Here is a 19,753-nt window from a genome sequence, read left to right on the forward strand (position 1 = left end):
AAAAACACGAAAGGCTGGCTGTGAGCTCCCTTGGTTAGAGCGCGGTGCTGATAACACCAAGGCCCAGGGTTCGGATCCCCAGACCGGCCAGCCGCCAAAAATAAGATAAAAACATTAAAAGATGAAAAGAGTTCTGAGGCAAACATCCAAAGACAGTGGCCATGGCTGTAAAGTCAGACCAAAGGGACCTCCCCCGTCTCTAACGTGTGTCCACCCTGCCTTCCCACAGCACCGCTTCTTCGGGGACAGGGATGTCATGCTCCCGGTGCATCTATGCACGAGACGGAACAGTCCCCAGGGGGTCGTGAGCCCCTTGCAAGCGTTTTTATTTTGCATATTCTCCACCCACATCACAAACGCGAATGGATCCAGAAGGGCGGGGCTGGTCCTCTGAGGTGACAGCAAGTCCTAGGTCACCTGTACCCAATGTCCCTCTTCCACAGCGACGCGCCAACGCTCCGCGAGAAGCTCAGAGCCCGGGGGGTCACGCGGGGCCTGTCCTGGGGCCGATTCCTGCAGGCCCGGCCCGGCCCCCGCCGCATCCGCACCCGCTCCGGCCGGCGGGGCTGGGCGGGCTCGGAGCCGCAGGGCGCAGGCAGCGCCCGGCTCTGGCAACCTGGGAGGCGTCTTGGAAAGGAAGAGAAGACCGAGAGCGCTGCGGGGGGACGCACCGGGCCCCCTCCGCGCTCCACACCCTCCGCCGCTCACCTGCCCGCGGCCGGCCTGACTGGTCTCCGTGCGGCCCCTCGCGCGCGCCGTCCCCTGCGAGGCTTCCGGCTCCTGCCGGAAGTATTGTGCGAGTACAGGAAGTCCCGCCTCCGCGGGGATGAGCGACGGCCGCTGGCCCGCCCACCCGAGCCCGAGCCCCGCCCCGCGCTGCCCCAGAGACTCCCCGGGGCGGAGATGACCCAGCGACCCCGTGAACGCGCGGGTTCCGGCCTAGTTGATGTCACGGCAGCGAGTGACAGTCCTGGGTGAGATGAAGTTCCATGTTGATGGAGAGTCTACCACGTTTAGAGTAGGTGGTGGACACAGAATAAGAATGCACAGGGTTGGTGCCTCCAAAACTGGGGAAAACTACTTAAACTAAGGCAGCATGAAAGAAAATGCAGAGGGGACACGGGGGATGATCGCAATTTGTGGTCGTGGGCACGCTGCCATCTTGGGCACGAGTGGTGACAGTCAGCTTTGTACCCCATGAATATTCATAACCTATAAAAAGTAAAATAAAAATAAGTAAAAAATTGTTTAGAAAGTAAATGCAGTAATAGGGAAAAAGCAACGGGAAAAGCAACTACCTTAGACGTTAATTTCTGTGCATCAGTTTTCTCATGTGTTAAAAACGCTCACGTGCACAAGCGCTTAGCAGTGGGGTCTGGCACACGATTAAAGCACACAATACCTTTAACCCAACCGAGGGGAAACTGAACAACTCTTCAGGGAGGTGACATTCATGCTGAATGTTAAGGTGGAGCAGATGATAGCTGTTGTCAATCTGTTAATTAATGAAAGGACACAGGCTGAGAAAACATGTTCCCTAAAACAAACTTGGAGAAGCATTGCTGTTTGGAATACCATGTGTAAGAAGGGAACGTTTCACTCTCGGCTGGAGGATCTGGGCCATGTGCGTCATGTTGACACTTTTCCAGTCCAGGTATAGAGCTTCAAATAAAAGGCAGATATAACATCCCACATTTATTTTAACTTTATAGTTTGTTACCGGCTCCCAAAATTTGGCTGCTCTCCGCTCAGAAACAAAAGACTTGTTAGTCCCAAATGTTGGTACAAGGTAGAAAGATTTATAATCAGATATCTGAGGAGCCAGCTAAACTACAACTGTCTTGGAGCTTTAAGTTTTCAGGGGATGGAGGTAGGGTTATATAAATTAAAAGGACAAAGGGAGAAGTGTATTGAAAAATGCAGCAGGGATAGGGTTGGTGACTATGTGTTGATCAACATGTCTTAATCTTCATGCTTGGGCTCAGTCTGTGAAGTCTGGAGTCAGACTTCCTGGCTCTGGCTTTATCTCCTTCCCAGAACACCTGTAACGTCAAACAAGACTGTTGGTTTTGCAAGTTGCTGAGTTATGGCCTTGCTTGATTACTCCTACAAACTGCAGTGATTGTTCATTGTTCAAGTAGAGTTCTTTCCTCAGCATTAAGCTCTCACTAACATGGCTGCCCTTATGCTAAGTTAATATTTGCAATGCTCTATGAAGTTTCCAAGCAATCAAGAACTTGGAGTCTGTTTCATAGCCCAGGCCTGGGCCTACTTAATTTAACTTTCATCTAAACTCCATCAAATCTAGGGCCGGCCCGTGGCTCACTTGGGAGAGTGTGGTGCTGCTAACACCAAGGCCACGGGTTCGGATCCCTATATAGGGATGGCCGGTTAGCTCACTGGGTGAGCATGGTGCTGACAACACCAAGTTAAGGGTTAAGATCCCCTTACCGGTCACCTTTTTAAAAAATAAATAAATAAATAAATAAATAAACATCTCTTCCTTTCCTTTGTAAAATACTTTCTTCTCTCCATTAAATTGTGATAATACTTGCCCAGTTTTGCCTAGAGTGAAAGGCTGATGTCTCCCTGCCTTCATTGTTTTCTCTTCCCATGGATTCTGTGCACTGCTGCCTCAACCTTGTTAACCTCTTAAAGTTCTTTCTCTGCTAAATTTTTCCCCGCAAGAAGTCTATGCACCTCGTCTCTCATTTTGCACTCTCCTCTTTAATCCTTTTCAGCCTGGCCTTCTGGCTTCCCTTCTTCCTCCAGTCCTTCCAAAATTACCTTCTCAAATGTCACCAGTGACTTGAAAATACCAAGGTGGTTTTTCAATCCCTATATCCCTTGATTTCTCTAAAGCAGGAGGTTAATAGGGTTAATATCCCCCTTTGTTGTAAAAAATCATATTTTTTTATGATTTCAATACTGTCGAAAAAAGCTCAGACTTAAAAATCAAATATTTGCATTATAATCCATTTAGAGTCTCCTCATTCACACATTAAGTAAATATTTAGTGAGTGCTAGCTCTGCACCAAACACTATTTTTAGGCACTATTTTTGGAGATCTAGCAATGAAAATGAAATACAGTGTTCCAGTCCAGGAGAAATTTATGTTGTAATGATGTGAGACAGATGATACCTAAACAAATAAGATAATTTCAGGTTGTACTAAGTGCAATAAAGAAATAGATGGTGATATGATGGGAGAGGGCAACTGGCTTAAAGCAGGAAGGTAAAAGGAGAACTTTTTTGTGTGTGTGCGTGTTTTGGGCGGCTAGCCAGTAAGGGGATCCGAACCCTTGGGAACTTTAAAGGTGACATGTGAACTGATAGCTGCAAAATAAAAAGGATCTAGCAAAGGAGAAAAACTGGAGAAAGAGCATCAGAGGCCTAGAGGACAGCAAATATGAAAGTCCTGAGATGTGGAATACTGATTTACAGTTTTTAAAGATCTTTCTAGTGCATTAGGTTAAAAGGCAGGATAGAGGGATGAGGGTTGGCAGAGAGGTCAGCTAAGAGCTACTGTAGCTGTTTCATTTAAGGCACAAAAGAAAAAGGTGGCTGAAACCAGAGAGGCAGGAGCCAAACCATGAGACTGAACTTCTGACACCGTCTGACATGCACCTGTCCCTCTTGGCAGGCTGATTGCCGCTGCTGAGAGGTCAAACAAGAGGAGAGAGAACTGTCCATTCGATTTTGCAAGATAAATGTCGGGGTCCTTAACAAGCGCAGTTTTGGTGGAGTGGAGGATGTGAAGCCAGACTGGAGTGAGTTGAAGAGAAAAGGAAGTTTAGGCAGGAAACCACAGATGACTTTTTTTTGCAGCTGGCTAGTCTGGGGATCAGAACCCATGACCTTGGTGTTATAAGGCTGTGTTCTAAGCAACTGAGTCAGCCAAGAAGTGACCTTGTAATTGCTGTATTCAGTTGACATTTTTCAGTCGGTATCCTTCTGGACGTCTCTTCTGCATTATACTTTGATAGTTCACTCCTTGGAACTAGATATTCCAACACTTTCTTCTTCTTCTTCCTCTTCTTCTTCTTCTTTTTTTTTTTTTACCTTGGAAGAAGGTGGTTACAAATCACGTTGGAAATCTTATGAAAGCTATGCACACACATGCAAATTTTGCATATGATTTCAGGGAGTTCATTAATCCTCTGAAGCCCTTGAATTGGCTCCAAAGGAATCCATGGGTCCCAGATTAAAGACCCCCTCGCTTTCCAATTAGCTGGTGTATTAGTCCGTTTCTTTTGCTTATAACAAAATACCTGGAAATGGGTAATTTATAAAGAAAACAAAATTTATCGCTTACAGTTTCTGAGGCTGGGAAGTGGCGACAGTGACCCACACGTCTCACATTGCACGATGGTGGAAGCAAAGAGAGCAGAGAGAGAGACAGCTGCTCATTCACTCTCTTTTTAAAACCCTCAGAACCACGCCCCTGACCATCATTTTTATTTTTAATTTTATTTATTAATTTTTTTTTTCTAAAGATGACCAGTAAGGGGATCTTAACCCTTGACTTGGTGTTGTCAGCACCACACTTACCCAGTGAGCCAACCAGCCATCCCTATATGGGATCCGAACCCATGGCCTTTGTGCTATCAGCACCACACTCTCCCGAATGAGCCATGGGCTGGCTCCCTGACCATCATTTTTAATCCATTCCCTAAGGCATGATCTTAGTTTTCCTCTTAGCTTAGTTTTCTTCCTTTGTGAAATGTGTCTGACCATCTCTCCTGGCAGGACTGAGGTGATTAGGTGGCAGGATGTATACAGCAGGCTGGCACAGGGCCCAGGCCTCAGGAAGCCAAATTCCTGGTGGCTTGCAGGACCTTCTAGCTGGGCCTCCTAAAGCCAGGTGTTTGTAGCTTCACCTGCACCAGCACTGACCCTGTCATACCAGAACCAACCCTGCACATACCAGCAATGACCCTGCCCCCACTAGCACTGACCCCCTGCAATAGCACTGATCCCCACCCAAACCAGCACTCAGTCCCCTAGGAGCAGGTTCAGGGCTGGCATAAGCAGTAATATTTGGGAGGGAGGGGCTTTGCCTTTAGCGAAACATGTTACAAAGACAACTAATGAGACCTGCATTTAGTCCATTTGTGTTGCTTATAACAGAATGCACGGAACTTGTTGATTTATAAAGAAAATGAAATTTATCACTTATAGTTTCTGAGGCTGGGAAGTCCAAAATCCAGGGCTGGCCCGTGACTCACTTGAAAGAGTGCAGTCCTGATAACACCAAGGCCACGAGTTCGGATCCCTATATAGGGATGGCCGGTTGCTCACATGGGAGAGCGTGGTGCTGACAACACCAAGTCAAGGGTTAGGATCCCCTTACCAGTCATCTTTAAAAAAAAAAAAAAAAGAAGTCTAAAATCCATCTGGTGGTGGTGACAGCGACCCAGGGGGTCTCACACTGTAAGATGATGGAAGCAGAGAGAGCAGAGAGAGGAAAAGGCAGACTCTCCTCTCCTTTTAAAGCCCTCAGAACCACGCCCCTGACCACCATTATTAACCCATTCACTCCTGCACGGTCCTACCACCCAATCACCTCTTCAAGGCTCCACCTTTCAATGACCGTAATAGTATTTCCCACCCTCTTAACAGTCACAGTGGGGACCAAGTTTCTAATGCATAAAAGTTGGGGGACATAATTCAAGCTTCAGTGGGCTTTGGGGGACATAGTTCAATCCACTACAGCTGGTCTCTTCTTCCTTCCCGGGTTCCTCATTCCTTTGATTCCTTCCTCCTGGCATCTGTCCCTGCCTACTGCTCCTCTTGTCCTACACACTCTCTCAGTAAACAATCTATTTTCTTGATTTTTGTGGTTGTGGCCATGACACCTGTTTTAGTACAGAAGCCCTTTGCAGTTGTGGGGTAACTTAAAAGAAGATCAACACAAGTTAAACTCACTGAATTTTGGGAAATTTGATTCCATGGTGTCCACCTAGACACCATAGGAGTTGAGGCTATGAATAATTCTTCATAAGGACGTTTTGAAAAAGTTTATATTTTAAAAAGAATTCAAAAGCTAATTCTCTCATTGAAACATTTCACAATCTTCTTCCAGATCCATCCTCTCTGCTCTGTCACAAGGAGCAGTCAGCCTTCCCCGGGGAGCTTCACAATGTCAGATATTCATCATGCAAAGTCACCTCCAGCCTTCTTTTTATGAACTATTGACACCTTCTGACATGCACCTTTTCCTCTTGTCATGCTGGTTGAGATGGTTTATTTTTGTGTGTCAACTTGGTTAGGTCACCCTACCTAGATATTTGGTCAAACACTAGTCTAGATGTTGACATGAAGGTATTTTTTAGGTGAGATTAATATTTAAATCTGTAAACTTTGATTTGTTTTTGGTGGCTGGCTGTTTGACCTTGGTGTTATAACACCATGCTCTAACCAACTTAGCTAACTGGCCAGCCTCAGTAGACTTTGAATAAAGCAGATTACCCTCCATGATAGGAGTTAAGCCTCATCCAATTAGTTGAAAACCTTAAGAGAAAAAGACTGATCTCCCCTGGCCCCTGCCACGGGAAATTCTGCCTCCAGATGTCCATTGGACTCTAGTTACACTAAACAACTCTTCCCTGAGTCTCCAGCCTGCCTGCAGGTCTCCCTACATATTTTGGACTTGCCAGCCTCCATGAGCACATGAGCCAACTCTTTTTTAATTGGCAAATAAAAATTGTATAAATTTATTGTATATAAATTGTATATTTAGGGCTGGCCCATGGCTCACTTGGGAGAGCATGGTGCTGACAACACCAAGTGAAGGGTTGGGATCCCTTTACCTGTCATCTTTTTATAAAAAAAATTAAAAATAAATAAATAGTATATTTATGGTATACAACATTATGTAGATAATGTGGAATAACTAAATCAAGCTAATTAACATAGTCATTACCTCACATACTTACCTTTTTTTAAAAATGTACTCTTAGAGATTTTCAAGTATACCATACATTGTTATTAATTGTGGTCACCATGATGTTCAGGGGATCTCTTTTACTTATTCCTCTTGTCTAACTGAAATTTTGTATCTTTTGAGCAATTCCTCCCCAATCCTACCCTCCTGCCCCCCACCCACAATTGTACACTCTACTTCTATGAGTTCAACTTTTTAGATTCCACATGTAAGTGAGATCATGCAGTATTTGTCTGTGCATGCCTGGCTTATTTCACTTAACATAATGTCCTCCAGGCTCATCCATGTTGTTGCAAATGACAGGATTTCCTTCTTTTTTAAGGCTAAGTAGTATTCCACTATGTATATATACCACATTTTCTTAATTCATTCATCTGTTGTTAGACGTTTGGTTGACTCCATATCTTGGCTATTGTGAATAGTACTGCAATGAACTGATATCTCTTTGACATATGAATTTCATTTCCTTTGGATAGATACCCAGTAGTAGGATTGCTGCATCATATAGTAGTTCTATTTTTAGTTTTTTGAGGAAACTCCATACTGTCTTCCATAATGGCTATAGAGCCAATTCTTTCAAATCTCTCTGTATGTAAATGTATGTGTACATATGTATATACACATCCTGTTGGTTATGGTCTCTGGAGAGCCTAGACCAACACACTGGCCTGTAGTATGAAGCTTTGTTTTTGCTTGTGCCAGTCCTACCCTGCCCACAGGAGTGAACACATGACTCAGGACCCAAGTCTGACTATCAGTGTACCCCATTCCCTTATCCCCATGTTGCATGTCACAGAGATGGCTTGGGTTGGGGGTATAAAGGCCTGGCCATCTCTGCCCACCTCAAGACAACTCTGAATGGCCACTCTAGCTCCAGAGCTCCCTGCGGGGTCAGCTGAAGCTGTCCCTGGACTCATACCACAGCTTGACTTCTCCCTTGGCCCAATCCAACTTCTTTCCCTTTCCTTCCACAGGGCACCTCTTAACAAATATCCACATGATAAACTCCATCTAAGATTCTACTTCCCTGGAAACCCAGCCTGTGATGGTTGGTATAGGAGTTGTCTGAGAAAGCAGGCGTATTTTGGAGCTAGACCACTCGTGTCCAGCTGGCACCGAGGACCCCGTTATTGGTGGTAGGTGGAGTAATGTTAGCCTTTGGCACAGGTGTAACTGCTAAAACTTGCACAAGCGGTGAATCAGGACGGTACTCCAATGGAAGAGAACTATTGCGTGCACCGTCTGGTGCTCCATATCAGCCCTCCAATGGAGGGAAAGAGTAAAAGCAAGCGCAATGAAATTGGGTGGTTACCGCTAAGATTGACTGACGTTCTGAAAAAATACAACGAAAGCTGAGAGTGATTAATTGACCTTTGAAAGTTAAATGTGAAAGCCAGAGGGCCTCCTTAGCATCTGAAAAAGGTCATACTGATTGCTGCAAGGACAGAGAAAGCTTAGGACCAAGCCTAGGACTTAATTGTCAAAATAGCTGGGCTTTAATGAACTCCCAACCAAGGCAGATCTTTTAGGCCAAAATCAGGTCCTCTGACTGGGAAAGAATGGGACCTGATTAAATGGAATGGAAACCTTTGGGTGATGCCCTGAAAATCTTGAATCCCCAGATTCTCCTGAATACTCTGAGCCTGACAAATTGCCCTGAACTTCCCTTTTTTTTTGGGTGGGGGGGAAGCTGGCCCGTATGACCTTTGTGTTATAAGGTTGTGCTCTAACTGACCTTCCCTATTAAGTGCTGGCATCCCCCCCTGGTCAGCACATACTGGCAGGAGTTGGTAGAATTCGCATGGGATTGGATTGGATTCTGAGGGTGATTGATCAAGGGACCTGGATTATAAGGTTGGATCAGAAAGAATGTACTCTTTCAGAACACAGGACTTAATTCCCAGTCAGGAACTCTAGGAGAGGTTGTAAAGTTTAGAATGCTTCCTGGAAGCACGTAAAAAGTGAGTTTGCAATGCCAGAAGGTGGCGATGGTAGACAAATGTACCAGATGGCTCAGGAGCCAGCCGCAAGCACACCTAGCAACCAGAGCGCCTTGCAGAAATGACTGATTCTAGGGCAGGAGCAGAGGATATGCAAGATGAGAGCAGCTGGAGGATCTCGTAAAAAAAGAGGAGTTCACAAAAGCAGAAGGAGGAAAGGGAATGGAGAAGGGAAGGAAGGAAAAAAGGAAGAAATAAATAAGGGATCATGTTAAATGGACACAGGAGTCAACCTGAAAGAGCTTCCAATGGCTAAAGCTGGAATGACTTGAGCCACAAATTAAGTAATGACAGTATTGGCTTATAACCTAAAGAATATATTCCATCCAGAATATATTTAAGAACGCTCAAAACTCAGCAATAAGAAAACAAACAACCTAATAGAAAAATGGGCAAAAAATTTGGTTCAAAATTTTACCAAAGAAGATACATGGATGCAAATAATCACATGGTAAACCAATTGATCTGATTAGTCACTGGGGAAATACAAATTATAATCACAAAGAGAAAAACTTTGGAAAACAGTTTGGCACTTTTAAAAAAAGTTAAACATGTACCTACCACTGATTCAGCCATTCCACATCTAGGTATTACTCAAGAGAAAGGGAAATATATATCCGTTGAAAGACTTTTCGAGGGTTTATAGCAATTTTACTTATGAAAGCCTAAAACAGGAAACAACCAAAAAGACCATCAACAGATGAATGGACAAATAAATTGTGGCATATTCGTACCATGGAATATTCCTCCACAATGAAAAGTCATCAACTACTGAAACACAGGACAACGTGTATGAATCTCAAAATAATTGTGCTGAGTGAAAAAGCCAAACAAAAAATACAACCTGTGGCAGACAGACTTTAAGGTGGCCCCATGATCCCTGCCACCTGGCATTTAACCCTTGTCTAATCCCCTCCCCTGGAGTGTGGGCAGGGTCTGTGACTTGCTTCTAACCAATAGACTATGACAAAAATGATGGAATATCATTCCTGTGCTTACATTTTATAAGACAATCTCGCTAGCACACTGGCACTAGAGCCTCTCCGCCTCTTGTTGCTGGCTTTGATTTTTTTTTTTCGTTTGTTTGTGAGGTTTTTTTTGTTTTCTGGGTTCTTTTGTTTGTTTGTTTTTTGGCCACTGGCTGGCAGGGGGATCTGAACCCTTGACCTTGGTATTCCAAGGCGGTGCTGTTGCTGGTTTTGAAGAAGCAAGCTGCCATGAATCCTATAGCTGAAAGCAAATTAATTTTTCTTTCTTTCTTTTCCTCTTAACCCTTGACTTGGTGTTGTCAGCACCACGCTCTCCCAAGTGAGCTAACCGGCCATCCCTATATAGGGATCTGAACCCTATGGGCCGGCCCTGCAAATTAATTTTTCTAACAAGCCGAGGGAGACTGAGATTGGAACCAGCTATCCCTTGTCCATCCCTAGACTGCAGCCAGTGATTCTAAATCAGAGAACCCAGCTCTTCTGTCTCCCTCTTCCACTTTGAAGGACAATCTCCCTATTTTAAGATGATCTGATTAGCAACCTTAATTCCCCTTTGCCACATAACCTAACACATTCACAGGTTCTGGGGGTTAGGACGTGGACATGTTTGGGGGGTCCTGATGCTGCCTTCCACACATGTTTCCACCAAGCCTGTTGGAACCCATCTACACAATTCCTCCTCCACATATTCTTAGCTCTGGCTTTATCCCCACGGCTCTCATCAAGCAGTGACCTTTCTGATTTTTGTATTTCAGAAATTTTTTGAAATTTCTCATCCACTGACAGAGGCTTTCCCATTCTCAATGATGTTTTGGCTTTTTTATCCTTTTGTATTTTCTCAAGAGGGAGAAAAGATACACACATTGCTCAGTCCAGCATCTTGAAGAGGATGAATATACTCCCCCCGCCTCCATTTCACAGAGTGGGCTAGCAGAAGGTCTCTGCCTCAGTCAGTGTTGGCACCTCCTTACCTCTCATAGTAATGCCGGCTTCTAGGAGATCGAAGCGGTGCCTGAGGGCATCTCATCTCCAGGCATCTTAGAGGCCATTGAACAGGTTTGTTGTTGCAGCTGACAGTGATCCTTTAAGGCATGGCACTTCTGTGCTGCCGTGCCACCGAAAGGGCTGAGAGGGAAAGTCACTATCTAGTAGATGAAACTCCAACCATCCCCTTGAAAGTCTTGCTGATCTCTGGAGAGTACTACCAACACTCCTGGGAACTGCTGGCTTCTGTTCCCTTCCCAGGAATCTCTCCTTTCTCTTTTTTCTCTTTGTCCTTAAAGTCACCGCTCCCTTTCTTGGTGCCTTTTCCAGAACTCCTGGCTTGATCTCTTGAACAGGCTCAAGGCTTGCAAAAGTTAAGCCAGAAAGGGAAGTCTCTTGCAGAAACTCTTTTCTCTTAGCCATTACAATCATAAAACTTCCCTGAGGCAAGAAAGGTCTGGGTATCTTTCTGGAACTAAGGATGGAAACATAGAGGGAAAAGAACACAATTATCTCATAAAAAGTATTTTGCCACCGTATATATTAATTCATTCTTTCATTTATATTCATTGCCACCATATATATTCACATGCATTTACATATTCTTATATCTATCTACCCTTATAGTATAGACAGATAGTTTTACTGCATTAAATTACTGAATTGTGAATTAATTAATTCATAATGAAGGACATTTGTTACTTTTTTCCATTATAAATAATGCTGTAATGAATATAACCGTATATATATTTTTGTATATTTATGAGAGCACATCTTAAGAGTATATTCCCTTTTCAAAATGTAAAACATAAAGTTTTACATATGGTTCAGCAATTCCACTCCTAGGTTTCTACCCAAGAGAAATGAAAAATAAATCCACTCAAAAACTTGTACATGAATGTTCACAGCAGCATTATTCATAATAGTAAAAAAACAGAAAAAAACCCAAATGTCCATCAATTGATGAATGGATAAACAGAATGTGGTATATCCCTACAATGGAATATTATTCAGCCATAAAAAGGAATAAAGTACTGATACAGCATGAATGAACTTTATAAACATTATGCTAGGTAAATAAGGCAGTCATGAAAGATCATATATTGTACAAGGGGACTTCAAAAGTTTATAGAAAAAATAAGTTAAAAGATAAAAATAAAAATACAAATTTTATTCACCAACATAAGCTCCATCAGGTTCAAGACACTTTTGTTAGTGATGATACCAGCCATTTAGTCCACCCCTAAAGAACTGAGGGTCATAGGAATTTAACTGTCAAGTCAGTCTTTTTAACATTATTAGATGAAGAAAAATGGGTGCTCTTTAAAGATTTTTTTGAGGTTAGAAATCAAGTCAGAAAGAGCCAAATCAGAATTTTAATGTAGATGTCTAATGATTTCCCAATCAAAACTGTTGCAAAATTGCCTTTGTTTGATGAGAGGAATGAGCAGGAGCATTGTTGAGGTGGAAAAGGACTGTCTGGTGAAGCTTTCCTGGGCCTTTTTCTACTAAAGCTTTGGCTAACTTTCTCCAAACACTCTCAGAGTGAGCAGATGTTATCATTCTTTGGCCCTCCAGAAAGTCAACAAGCAATATGGATTGAGCATCTTCCCAAACTGTTGTCGTAACCTTTGCTCTTGACCAGTCTGGTTTGGCTTTAACAGGACCACTTCCACTTTTTGGTAGCCATTACTTTGATTGTGCTTTGTCTTCTGGATGGTACTGGTAAAGCCATGTTTCATCTCCTGTTATGACTCTTTGAAGAAATGTCTCAGGATTTTAATCTCACTTGTTTGAAATTTCCATCAAAAGCTCTGCTCTTGTCTGCAGCTCATCTGGGCACAACAGTTTTGGCAGCCATCAAGTAGAAAGTTTGCTCAACTGTAATTTTTCAGTCAGATTTGTGTAAGCTGAACCAATTGAGATGTCTATGGTGCTGGCTACTGTAGTGGATACAGTTATATCCCCCCAAAACTCACTGAAGCTTGAATTGTATCCCCCAAGTTTTATGTATTAGAAATTTAGCCCCCACTGTGACTGTTAAGATGGTGGGAAATCCTATTATGGTAATTGAAAGGTGGAGTCTTGAAGAGGTGATTGGATTGTAGGACCATGCAGTAGAATGGATTAAAAATGGTGGTCATGGGTGCGGTTTTGAGGGCTTTAAAAGAGGAGAGTGTGTCTCTCTGCTCTCTCTGTTTCCACCATCTGGCAATGTGAGACCCCTGGGTCACTGTTGCCACCACCAAATGGAGTTTGGACATCACAGCCACAGACACTGTAAGCAACAAATTTTGTTTTTCCTTATAAATCACCCAGTTTCAGGTATTTTGTTGTAAGCAACAAAAACAGACTAATACAGCTACTTTTCCTGTTGTTAATCATTGGTCTTCTTCAACTAGGGCATAAATAATTTTTTATTTAAAAAAAATTTTTTTTAAAGGTGACCGGTAAGGAGATCTCAACCCTTGGCTTGGTGTTGTCAGCACCACGCTCAGCCAGTGAGCCAACCGGCCATCCCTATATAGGGATCCGAACCTGTGGCCTTGGTGTTACCAGCACTACACTTTCCCGAGTGAGCCACGGGTCGGCCCGGGAATAATTTTTTCATCACAAATTGATGTGGATGGTCTGCCACTGTGGGCTTCAAAATCATCTCATCCCTCTTTAAAGCAAGTTATTCATTTGTAAACTGCTGATTTCTTTGGGGCATTGTCCTCATAAACTTTTCATAAAACATCAATGATTTCACCATTCTTCCACCACAAATTGGATGTTTGTTCTTTCTTCAATCATAGTAGAGTTCAAGTTGTTCTCAAACTGATTTTTTTTATTAATATATATATATTTTTACATTCTATGATGTTGTTGCAGAGCAGTTGGAAGGGAGGAAGAGAGGGGAAAGGGGAAGGAAATGGGATGGAAGCTGGAGGAATGTGGAGGGGTGGGATTGAGGCCTGTGGCACCCCCTCATTCCCACAGGGGAGACCAGGGGGCTTCCAGCATTGGCTTGTTCATTGCTGGGCTGGATGCAGATGTCAGGGGTGTCGCAAAAGCCCTCACCCCCACCATCCCAGCTTAGAACCCCAGGGCACTTCCTGAAGCACTTTGGTGGTAGTCACTGAGCTGGACTTACGTGTCAGGGGCATGGCTGAGGCCTGAGGCCCTACCCTTGGGACTGGTTGCAGGTGTCAGGGGCTATGGCTGAGGTCCCCAGCCCTCCCCACCTCCCTGGCTTGGGTGCCCAGGGGACTTCCGGTCCTTCTAGGTGTTAGAGGTGTTCTTTCGTGAAATGAGACCTTTACTAGTTAATATCAAACTTTGTCTCTGGTCTGTGAGTATTTTGTTTTTTCTTTCAGTTCTGTGTTGGATTATTTGGTCCCATCACTTAAACTCTGTGCTGGAACTAATTTGTTGCCCTTTGCTTACTTCTAAACTGGGGAACTTCCTGTGGGGACTAGCACTTGAGCCCTGTGGTTGAGCTAAATTGCTCCTTTGCTGCTGATTCTCTGGGGAAGGCTTTTTGTGCACCTCAGGTTTTAATGGTTGACTTTATAGGTACTTCCGGCTCTTGTGAGATCCAGTGCACCTGGGTTGTATAGAAACTCAGGTCTGGGTATGAGGCTTTTCATCAAACTTTATCCCATGCAATTCTATATTCCTGACCACTCCTCTGAGTGGTCCTGTGCTGATTGGGGGGCAGATCAGCTGTCCTTGCTGTGCCCCAGTGTTCTCCTGGTGAGCCATTCTCCCCTACTGCCCATGCTGCAAACACTTCTGTTGCAAAAGTAGAACAATTTAATCAGGCCCTCTCGCCTTGGGCCAGTTGGGGGTGGTTCAGTTAACAAATTGTGTGTGTGTGGGTGGAGTTTGTGTGCCTGTGCGGTGCCTGCAGCTTGGCTGGTGTCTACTGCCTCAGGCAGCCACTACTGTGCACAGCCATGCTTTCCAACCTACAGCTTCCAAGGACCTGTTTGCTGGTTACCTAGCTCATAGACCTGCGTGTAAGGGGTCTGGTGACCCAGCCTGGCATTTGAGGGGTCTGGTGACTCAGCCTGGCATGTGAAGGGTTTGTGACCCAGTCTGTGAATGGGGTTGAGGGGTCTGTGAGCTCCAGACCCAGCCCTAGCTTGACAACTGGCCCCGTCGGTGTAGGATTACAGGCAGGTAAAAGAGCTCCACAATTGGCGATGTCAGCGGGATTCTGACATTAGCTTAGCTTCACAACTTCCCATGGATGGGCCATGCTCCGGCCCCTTGTGATGACTCACTGGCCTCTGAGTGGCTCCTTTTTTTAAGTTGTTGTGGCTCCTTGCTCCTATGTGGGTTCACAGGAACCCTATTAGTGGTCTTGCTGGCCTGGGGGCCACCAAGGCCCTTTGGTCCCCTGCTGCCTCCAAGGACCTTCATCTGAAGGGCACAGAAGTGGCTTTTGCTGGCTCCTGTTCTGTGCACTCAGCAGCTCCAGCCTGGAAGCCGCTGGGGCTCGAAATGGTCAGGATGTTTTTTTCTTTCTAACATAGTGGCTTCTCCAGCCTTCATGAACTCTATAGGTCTCTCCTCAACTCCCCGAGCTCCAGCGGCCCCAACTTGGCTGTTGTTGCTTTTTCATAGTTGTAAATTGGTTGATTTGTGGGAGAGAGTGTCGCTGGGGACCATGTATTCCGCCATCTTGAAGGGAAGTCTCAAACTGATCTTTTATCCCTCTTAGTGCCTCAAGCTACATCCTGTTCAGACATGTTATAACAAGTCAGTAGAGTTTATTTTGGTGCAAAACATTTTGAAATCCATACAGTTTTTTCATAATATGCACTTTCCAAGAACTTTTTGAAGACCCCCCCCCATATGATTCTATTTATATGAAATGTCCAGAAAGGACAAATCCTTAGACACAGGAAGTAGATTAGTGGCAACCCAGGATTAGGGTTGAGGGGGTGGAGTTGTGGGAATAGAGAGTGACAGCTAATGGGGACAGGGATTTCTTTTAGGGGAAGCAAAATTGTTCTAAAATCAGACTGTGAAGATTGCTTCATAACCCTATGGATGTACCAAAACCCATTGAATTGCATACTTTAAAAGGGTGCATTGTACGATAAAAGAGTCAATAAATCTGTGAAGGAGGAGGAGGAGGAGGAGGGAAATTCCTAGAAGTGGAGTGCTGGGTTCATTTCCGAGCACCCTTCTTTTCTTTACTTACACAACATCTCTAGGTTGCCTCATGCAATCCCACAGCTTTACACATCTACGTGCCAATGACTCACAAATCCAGTTTCTGGCCTTGCTTCGTATCTCCCCTGAACTCTAGCCTTGAACATACAAATGCCTTTTTCTTTTTTCCTTTTGGTAACTGGTCTGTAAGGGGATCTGAACCCTTGACCTTGGTGTTATCAACACCGCACTCTAACCAACTGAGCTAACCCGCCAGCCCACAAATGCCTTCCTGACATCTCTAATTCCCCCCTAACACCTACTCTTCCCTTTTTTCCCCTAAATGCAATGTATGGTACCACCCTTTACTCAGTTTCTTAAAACTCTAAAGTTTATGCTTGATTCCTCTTTCCACTTACTCTGTATCCTATCCACCAGTAATTCCTCTGGACTGCACTTTCAAAAATAATCCCAAATTCAACTACTTCATACCGTGTTTCCTGCTATCACCGTTTTAGCCACTGTCATTTCTCACTGGATACTCTAACACCCTCCTCTCTGGTCTGCTTACCTCCTCTCCTGGCCCACTACAGCCCATCCTCTACTCAGGCACCAGGATGATCTTATTATACGTGTAATTAAGATCTACTTACATCCCTTCTTAAAACCGTCCATTGACTTCCCAACTGCATTTAGATTGAAACCTAAAGTCTTTAGTTTACAAAGTCCTACATAATCTGGCACCTACATTTTCTTGTACGTATTGGCAGGGTTTTTCCTACCTTATGGCCTTTCTATTACCTATTCCTTTTGCTTCAATCGATCTACACCAGGATCGTGATATAGCTAATTTCCTATCATTCAGAGCTCGGCTTAGATGCTACTTCCTCAGAGGTCTTCCCTGAATACCAAGTGTAAGTGCCCACCTTCTAAAAATGATCTGCCTAGCATTTATTAATATTTCTAATTTATCATTGCTTTTATAATTTTTAAAATTTCGATATTGGATAATACATTCACATGCTTCAATTCAAAAGTAATAAATGAGTAGACAGTGAAGTCTCTTGCTGCTTTCTGTCTGTCCTCCAGTTTCTACCTCTAAAGATATTTCGTGCAAATATTATTTTTTTCTTTTTCACAAATGCTAACAGTATACAATCTCTCATAGAACATTGTGTTTTTTTGTTTTTGTCTTCATATAGCTTGGAGATCTGGTAATTTAAAAAAAAAGGGGGTTTACTGGAAGGATACTAGAAAGCTCGTAGCATGACAGGAGGGCTGGAGAACCAGGTTCAGGATCAAGACAAAGAACCAACAAAGAACAAGAACTAGAGAACTAGAACCACAGGTACTATTTAGACAAACGATAGAGCTTTGACTATGAAGCTGAAGTGGCCTGTAAGGAAAGGGTGAACCCTGGACCTTGGTGTTATCAGCACTTTGCTCTAACTGAGGCACTGGCCAGCCCAGGAAAGAGTTTTTGAACACAGGTATACACCCCTACAGCAAATAACTAAGATTAACCTGGCAGTGTGTGCAAGATGGGCTGAAAAAAGAACAGATTCAAGAAAATAAATCAGGTGACATTAATTATCCATATATACTATGATGATATCCCAAGCCAGAAGGAAATTATTGGTGTTATCTTTGGTTCACTGGAGCAGTTGCTAGCTAAATGACATTCCTGTCTGAGCCATGATGTGACAGCAACCTGCATCACGTTCTTCCAACTTCCTCACTAAGTTGACAGGCAGAGGTGACTTGTAGTCTCAATAAATTTAGAATTTCTCTCAATATTGACATTCTTCATGGCGCTGAATTCTCTTTTGGCTTCCTCTGAACTACCAGAACTTATATTCAGATTTTTTTCCTTTTTTTTTGGCTGCTGGCTGGTGCGGAGATCTGAACCCTTGACCTTGGTGTTACAACACTGTGCTCTAACCAAGTTAACCAGACAGCCCTCAGATTTTTTTCTAATTATTATAATACTTCTTGAAATTTCATATATTTTATCTTTAGTGCTAATTCGTTTATTAAGTGCTATAAGTTTATTTATTTTTTGTCCACCTTTAATCCATAGAGCTCTTCAAGCCTTAATTGGCCAAGTTTCAGGATTCAATAAACTGAACAAACAAAAATTACTTTCACTTTTATCAAACCACAGATGCATTTTCATAACTGATTAGAAAATCTATTAGCCTCTTTAAATTGCTATTTCGTTTTGTTTCAAATAACATATCATAATTTGTTTCAATAACCTTCTGCTTCATTTTCAATTTCCATAACTCAGTTTTACATGTTCAATTCTTTACGGTTAATTGACTTAATCTGTCAGCTGTAATAAATACACCATTTCTTATAAAGTATTGACGTCTGTTAGAATATCATTTATTAAAGCTAAATCTCTTTAAAACTTTTTTACTCTTCAACTGCTTAATTCCATTTTACAACTTCTATTATGTGACTTTTGATAAGATTTACAAACTACTTTTACAGCTCGCCATTAATACTTCCTCACCCATTGGGTCCAAATACCTTCCATTATTCATTATGGCAACTTTGAGACCTCTGGATGTACTCTTTTTCTTCATGTACAGTGATAAACCTAATTCAAAGATAACAAATTGGCCATTCTCCTAAAGCACAGAGTGCTTTATAAAGAATGTACATGACGTGGCAAATGTTTCCCAGATACCTGACAGGATATCCATCAATCAATGGTCGTGAAACATCACACACAATTAACTTGAACTACTGCGTTCATATTGAAATTTGCATTACTAGTATTATTGCTTATTTTACTTACTCTTTTACCAACCAGTACAGAGTACAGTAGAACTATACCATAGCACCGTAAGGTCCAATATATTCAATAAGATAAATATGACAAGAATTAAATGACCAGAGCGAGTCTGTAGTTAGCCAAGGGGGAGTGTGGGGGTTTGAGGAGCCAAATGCCAGTTGCATTATATATGAATTCACATTATTGTTGGGTCCATTACCGTAAGCCTTTTTCTGCATCTCAAACATAAAATATCAGCCATTATGGCATAATCGTGAGAAGGATGGATTGGAGGAGGGAGAGATTATAGGAAGCAAACTGCCAGTTATTACAATGAGTGCTTTCCAAACTTTTTTTTTTTTAGATGACTGGTAAGGGGATTAACCCTTGACTTGGTGTTGTCAGCACCACACTCACCCAGTGAGTGAACCGGTCACCCCTATATGGGATCCGAACCCGTGGCCTTGGTGTTATCAGCAACACACTTTCCCGAGTGAGCCACAGGCCGGCCCTTTCCAAACTTTTTTTTTGGCAGCTGGCCAAACTTAACAGCATAAAGAGCGGGAGGCAGTTTGAAGAGAAGAGCCAAGTGCTTTGATCTGCATTCAAGTTCCTGGCACTGCTCAGTAAATGCTTGAAGAAAATACATAAAACATCTAGTACCTGATAAGTACTCCATATACACACACTTTGTACTCCATAAACATACACTTCCTTCCCCTTTTCCTTCCTCTTAGTACGCTGATTAAAAAAAAAGAGCCCATAACTAGATCTTGAGGATATGAGACAGAATAAGGCCCTTAAAGAGATATGCAGGTACTTCTAAAAGTTCATGGAAAGACTTGGATTATTGTTCAATTCCATTTTTCCAGGAACCTTTGAAGTACCCTGCAGAACAGGAGGG

The 19,753-nt window shown here is 43.1% G+C and overlaps 1 protein-coding gene across 2 annotated transcripts in view; it reads right to left on the reverse strand.

Moving 5' to 3' along the window:
* Positions 1-775, reverse strand: part of TBCE (tubulin folding cofactor E) — a 74,333-nt gene extending 73,558 nt beyond the window's left edge. For both annotated transcript variants that reach the window (XR_010022304.1, XM_063082681.1), the window contains exon 1: positions 709-775. The gene's annotated coding sequence lies outside the window, so the exon portion shown is untranslated. The remainder of the gene's footprint in view (positions 1-708) is intronic.
* Between the last annotated feature and the right edge of the window lie 18,978 nt (positions 776-19,753).

This window comes from Cynocephalus volans, chromosome 18, assembly GCF_027409185.1.
Source record: "Cynocephalus volans isolate mCynVol1 chromosome 18, mCynVol1.pri, whole genome shotgun sequence".
NCBI classification, from domain to species: Eukaryota; Metazoa; Chordata; class Mammalia; order Dermoptera; family Cynocephalidae; genus Cynocephalus; species Cynocephalus volans.